The sequence below is a fragment of the Carassius carassius genome, chromosome 8 (genome assembly GCF_963082965.1).
Source record: "Carassius carassius chromosome 8, fCarCar2.1, whole genome shotgun sequence".
Classification (NCBI taxonomy): domain Eukaryota; kingdom Metazoa; phylum Chordata; class Actinopteri; order Cypriniformes; family Cyprinidae; genus Carassius; species Carassius carassius.
Window position 1 is genome coordinate 26504338 of NC_081762.1, and position 6561 is coordinate 26510898.

Below are 6561 nucleotides of genomic sequence, written 5' to 3' on the forward strand. Positions count from 1 at the left end.
AAGGTGTATCATAAATGAACAATTATTAGATTATTATTATTAAACTCAACAATTGAAAATAGCAGGGAACTTATTACACGTGACGTGTGTCCTGCTAGGACTCTTGTTTTCCACATTTAGTTTAATTTAGATAGAAAAATCTGTCTTTTTATCATTTGAGTCACTTCTCAAAAGTTGCTAAAAGTTGACAAATAAAATTAAAAATAAAATTGAGCTAAATTTGTTGCTAGGTGATTTTAGAAGACAATGTTGCTAGTGTAGTCTGAAAAGTTGCTAAATTTAGCAACAAAATTGCTAAAAGTAAGTTAAAGGTTTTGATAATGAACTGAACTGCATTAGTTATAGCAAAAGATCTAACAGAGTGGATCAACGTTAAAGAAAAACAGTACAAGGACACTTCTCAAGCATGAAAATAATTTGTCAGGGTTTAAATGATAAAGAAAAAAAATAAAATAAAAATACGGTAAAGCCACACTTACAATAGCCTTAATTTATATGTATAAGATGCAAAATACCAAAGTAGGTGCACTATGAAATTCAGCTGGAGCTTCTCTCAGACCTAACTTCATTTCTGGTCTTGGGTGATTATTAGTAGATGTTTATCTGTAAAAACATTAATATATCGTTTATAAAGCTTAAAGAGTGACACTGTCTTGATTGTTTCTGAACACATTTCAGTGCATGTTTAAAAAGTGCTGTTTGTAAGAATGTCAAATTAAACGTTTTACTGCTAAGTACATTTTAACTCACTGTTTTAATAATCTTTTGATTGATCGTAGCTCTGTGTAGCTGTTTTTTCTCTAGAATCTTTATCTTACTATCACTCTCTGTTGTTTAAAGTGATAAAATATAACTTAATTCCCACTATATTTCTGATATTATCGATCAATCTTATCAGATTAATTTTGATCGTTCACTTTTATTTTAAATCCGTGAGTACAGTGCACCTGCATTGCGTTAGCACTCGTTTGCTTGTCAATAACGTTTTCATTCGAACCTATCGCTGTTTTCTTTTCTCCTCTCCTCTCTCGCTTTAGTTTTTCACAAGTTCATCAAACGACTGTGGTAAGAATATTTAATCAAGCACTGTAAGTAATGGCTTTTCCTGCTATTGTTATTTGCACCTCTTGCCACATGTACAGTTTATCTATCTCTGTCGCTTATGAGGGATTCACATGTGATAAATGCAGGGAAATAGTTAGGCTGACAGAGAAAATTTCACAATTAGAGGTGGAGGTGTCGCTTCAATTTATAACAATGTTTTCAGGATTTCTCAGAGGGCAGGCTTCAAGTATAACTCGTTTGAAGTAATGGTGCTTCATATAACATTATCCAGAGAAACAAATGTTAATGATAAATCCCCTGTTCCCCTGTTTGTACTGGCTACTGTATACAGGCCACCAGGGCACCATACAGACTTTGTTAAAGAGTTTGGTGATTTTACATCCGAGTTAGTTCTGGCTGCAGATAAAGTTTTGATAGTTGCTGATTTTAATATCCATGTTGATAATGAAAAAGATGCATTGGGATCAGACATTCTGAACTCTATTGGGGTTAGACAACACGGTTCAGGACCTACTCATTGTCGAAATCATACTCTAGATTAAATACTTTCACATGGAATTGAGGTTGATAGTGTTGAAATTGTGCAGCCAAGTGATGATATCTCAGATCATTATTTAGTTTTGTGCAAACTTCATATAGTCAAAATTGTAAATTCTACTTCTTGCTACATGTATGGTAGAACCATCACTTCTAACACAAAAGACTGCTTTTTTATTTATCTTCCTGATGTATCCGAATTCCTTAGCATATCCAAAACCTCAGAACAACTTGATGATGTAACAGAAACGATGGACTCTCTCTTTTCTACCATTTTAAATACAGTTACTCCTTTACGCTTAAGGAAGGTTAAGGAAAACAGTTTGACACCATGGTATAATGAGCATACTCGCACCCTAAAGAGAGCAGCCCGATAAATGGAGCGCAGCTAGAGGAAAACAAAACTAGAGGTATTTCATATTGTTTGGCGGGAAAGTAACCTATCCTACAGAAAAGCATTAAAAACTGCTAGATCCGATTACTTTTCTTCTCTTTTAGAAGAAAACAAACATAACCTCAGGTATTTATTCAATACAGTGGCTAAATTAACAAAAAATAAAGCCTCAACAAGTGTTGACATTTCCCAACATCACAGCAGTAATGACTTTATGAACTACTTTACTTACTCGATACTATTAGAGATATAAAATTGTATCCATTCAGCCTTCAGCTACAGTATGCACTATAGACCCCCTGAGGAACAGTTCCACTCATTCTCTACTATAGGAGAGGAAGAATTGTTTAAACTTCTAAACCAAACAACATGTATGTTAGACCCTATATCATCTAAGCTCCTAAAAGAGGTGCTTCCAGAAGTCATAGATCTTCTGACTATTATTAATTCCTTATTGTCATTAGGATATGTCCCCAAAACCTTCAAACTGGCTGTTATTAAGCCTCTCATCAAAAAACCACAACTTGACCCCAAAGAACTAGTTAATTATAGACCAATCTCGAATCTCCCTTTTCTGTCCAAGATACTAGAAAAGGTGGTATTCTCACAATTATATTCCTTCTTAGAGAAAAATGGTATATGTGAGGATTTCCAGTCAGGATTTAGACCGTATCATAGTACTGAGACTGCCGTTCTTAGAGTTACAAATGATCTGCTCTTATCATCTGATCGTGGGTGTATCTCTCTATTAGTTTTATTGGATCTTACTGCTGCGTTTGACACAATTGACCACAACATTCTTTTGCAAAGACTTGAACACTTTGTTGGCTTTAATGGAAGTGCATTAGCATGGTTTAAATCGTACTTATATGACCGCCATTAGTTTGTAGCAGTAAATGAAGAGGTATCATATCGAACACAAGTACAGTATGGAGTACCTCAAGGCTCAGTACTAGGGCCACAACTCTTCACACTTTATATGTTACCCTTGGGAGATATCATCAGGAAACATGGTGTTAGCTTTCACTGTTATGCTGATGATAATCAGCTCTATATTTCTTCACGGCCCGGTGAAACACACCAATTTGAAAAACTAATGGAATGCATAGTTGATATAAAAAACTGAATGATGAGTAATTTCTTACTGCTAAATTCAGAAAAAACAGAGGTGTTAATTATAGGACCTAAAAACTGCATGTATTAACATAGAACACTGTCTAAGACTTGATGGCTGCTCTGTCAATTCTTCGTCATCAGTTAGGAACCTAGGTGTGCTATTTGATAGCAATCATAACACCTGATGTACTTGCTACATCATTAGAAGAATGGCACCTATGCTAATATTAGTCTGTTTCTCTCTTATTCCGAGGTCACCGTATCCACCAGATCCAGTCTGTGTCCAGATCAGAGGGTCACTGCAGTCACCCGGATCCAGTACTTATCCAGATCAGATGGTGGATAGGCACCTAGAAAGGACCTCTTCATCCCTGAAAGACAGTGGAGACCAGGACAACTAGAGCCCCAGATACAGTTCCCCTGTAAAGACCTTGTCTCAGAGGAGCACCAGGACAAGACCACAGGAAACAGATGATTCTTCTGCGCAATCTGACTTTGCTGCAGCCTGGAATTGAACTACTGGTATCTCCCAAGGTTTTTTCTCCATTCTGCCACCGATGGAGTTTTGGTTCCTTGCCGCTGTCGCCTCTGGCTTGCTTAATTGGGGTCACTTCATCTACAGCGATATCGTTGACTTGATTGCAAATAAATGCACAGACACTATTTAAACTGAACAGAGATGACATCACTGAATTCAATGATGAACTGTTTTTAACTGTCATTTTGCATTATTGACACACTGTTTTCCTAATGAATGTTATTCAGTTGCTTTGATGAAATGTATTGTTTAAAGCGCTATATAAATAAAGGTGACTTGACTTGACTCTTGTTGTGATGTAAAGAAAGTTCATATATTTTGATTTGTTGACTAACATACTAAAGCACATGTAAAGTATGTGATTATAGAGTGTTATTCAATATGACATTTAAAGTTCAAATATTCAAAATGAAGTCAAATGTAAAGCTTCATCATTACAAATGTGTGATTATTGGGATACATGACATAAAATGTTTAGAAATGACAAAGTATGTTTTAGTATACTAAAAAGTTTAACCATATTTTAAAGACAAAAGAATTATGAAATCACATATAAAGATGTACTTGACTGCTTAAGTGTTTAAAAAAACACTCTAAAGACTTATTGCGTTTAATATAAATTTAAACTACACATTTTTTAGGTTAATTGTAAATAACATGCAGTTAAGTGTCCAAAAACATTACATTCAGTCTTCACTTAAGAATATTATTTTAAAGTATATTTCCATAAAAAATTATCTTTTTAAAAGAGTGCACTTATTTTAACCAAGTGTAGTTCATCACATTAACTATCAAAGTCATCCAATAACATCTGACAACCATAATATGTTTTAATTTTGAACAGAATATTCATTTATTTTAAAGTTATTTATGTGAAAAAATGTGCTCGCACAATCTTTCTTTCTTTTAAATAAATGCCCTTCGAGCTCATATTTTGTTGCAATGAAACAAGTGTTTAAAAATCTGCTATTAGAGAGCAATAGAATGAGTCTGATGATCAGAGTTGAAATTGCAGTAAAAACAAACGGGAAATAAAGATATTCATTGTATGATACAGACCATGAAGCAGCACAATGATGGATGTTTCATGACTCTATTAGAGATCCTGGTATATGTAGATGACACTCTATTGTCTCCTCGTCGCTAACAGCTGTCTTTATCTTTTGTTATGACACGGCAATCTCTGACAGAAGCCTAATTACTGTTTAAGTTAATTACCAGCGCTACACTGATGCTCTGCCTTCAGTTCAAAGCTCTCAGCAGCTAATTGACATGTTGCCTTCTGCATATTGAGACGGTAATGGTGGCGTGCCATTCTCAAACCCCTAATGATCAGGTGCTGGGTGTTATATGAGGAAGCAGGTCACTTCTGTGAAGAACTCTGGAACCATCCTCAACCCCACCCCCCCGTCACAACTCTTCTTGCCCCCATCGCTGCTTCCATGCACTGGATGCTACTGCGGTGGCAGCGCTAGGAGAGGATGTTCTCAGAGAGAGGAAGTGAGCGCTTGACGGATAGTAATTATGGAGTTGTTCATTTGATAATCCTGTCTGCTGTCCCGCAGGGAGCTAATTAAACAGTGGGAGCGTTCATTAAGCTGCACCTGTCTCACTGGAAACGATAATGGGCCAAAGTTCATCTAAGCTGAAAATGTCAATGACAAATGGAGGAAGTCAAGAAACAATGTATGTAAGCATCAGTGAGCTTTATTTTTGATGAACAGATTTATAGTGTAAACCGCCTGGGAAACCAGTTTTAATAAACATGCAAGTGCTTGAAATCTTTTTCAGTTTTTTTAAGGCATCCTCCTTCTTCTTTCAAGAAGTCTTTTCCTTCTTGAAGACAGCTTTAAGTTAAAATTGGCAATATATACTTTCTTAGTTTGGTTTATTATAATAATCTAAATCATCTAAATAAACAGTTTTTATTAAAGTTAAAAGATTATTTACCATCGCTGAATCAAAGTACATTAATTTATATACACCAAATGATTTTTATGTCTTAAATTAAAGGGATAGTTCACCCAAAAATCTAAATTATGTAATTAATGACTCACCCTCATGTCGTTCCAAACCAGTAAGACCTCCGTTTTTCTTCGGAACACAGTTTAAGATATTTTAGATTTAGTCCGAGAGCTTTCTAAAAAGTGCTTTTTAAATGTCTCACTATATAGATTTTGAGTTTAAATGATGTGTAAGACTATATTCCAGTGCAGCGTGGCAGGGGCTGAATTTATCTGTGCAACTGTTGTTCTCTTAATGATTAATTACCTAATGTCAGCGTGGCTGTGCAAGGGCCGGCCGCACACACACACACACACACACACACACACACACACACACTTTGTCAGGTTGTTAGTATATATGATGATTAGCGGTCCACCCCCATAGGGATGCATATTAATGAGGCCACATACAGTGTTAACAATTCATATCAATTCTTAAGGCAGGGCCTAAATTAATTAAGCTCTCATTTACATACACACAGAAACCCCTCTGGATTTGACCTGAAGAGAGAGTGTTAATAACGCTTTCTGGAGTAGCATTCACACAAGTAATTAATTCTCATTAGCAGCTAGTGAAATATAACAGTTATCAAAAGGCTGTTAAGGTGATGTCTCAATAATGACGAGCGCGACGCTTCACTCCCTCTGTGGTCAGTCAGTAAAATTTCATTTAGTGTGAGCCTTTCAGTCGAAATAGGACCGTGCGTTTATACATCCAGGAGATGCATGCGACATTTGCACAACACAGACATGTTAAAGCTCAGAAGTGTATACTAATGTATATTAATGTTCTTCCGTACCTTATATGAATCGGTCTTGAATGAAACGTGAGATGACTCTGATGAATCTGAGAGGCAAGAGACTATCCCAGAAGTCCTGATTTCAATTTAAACAAAGGAGAAACA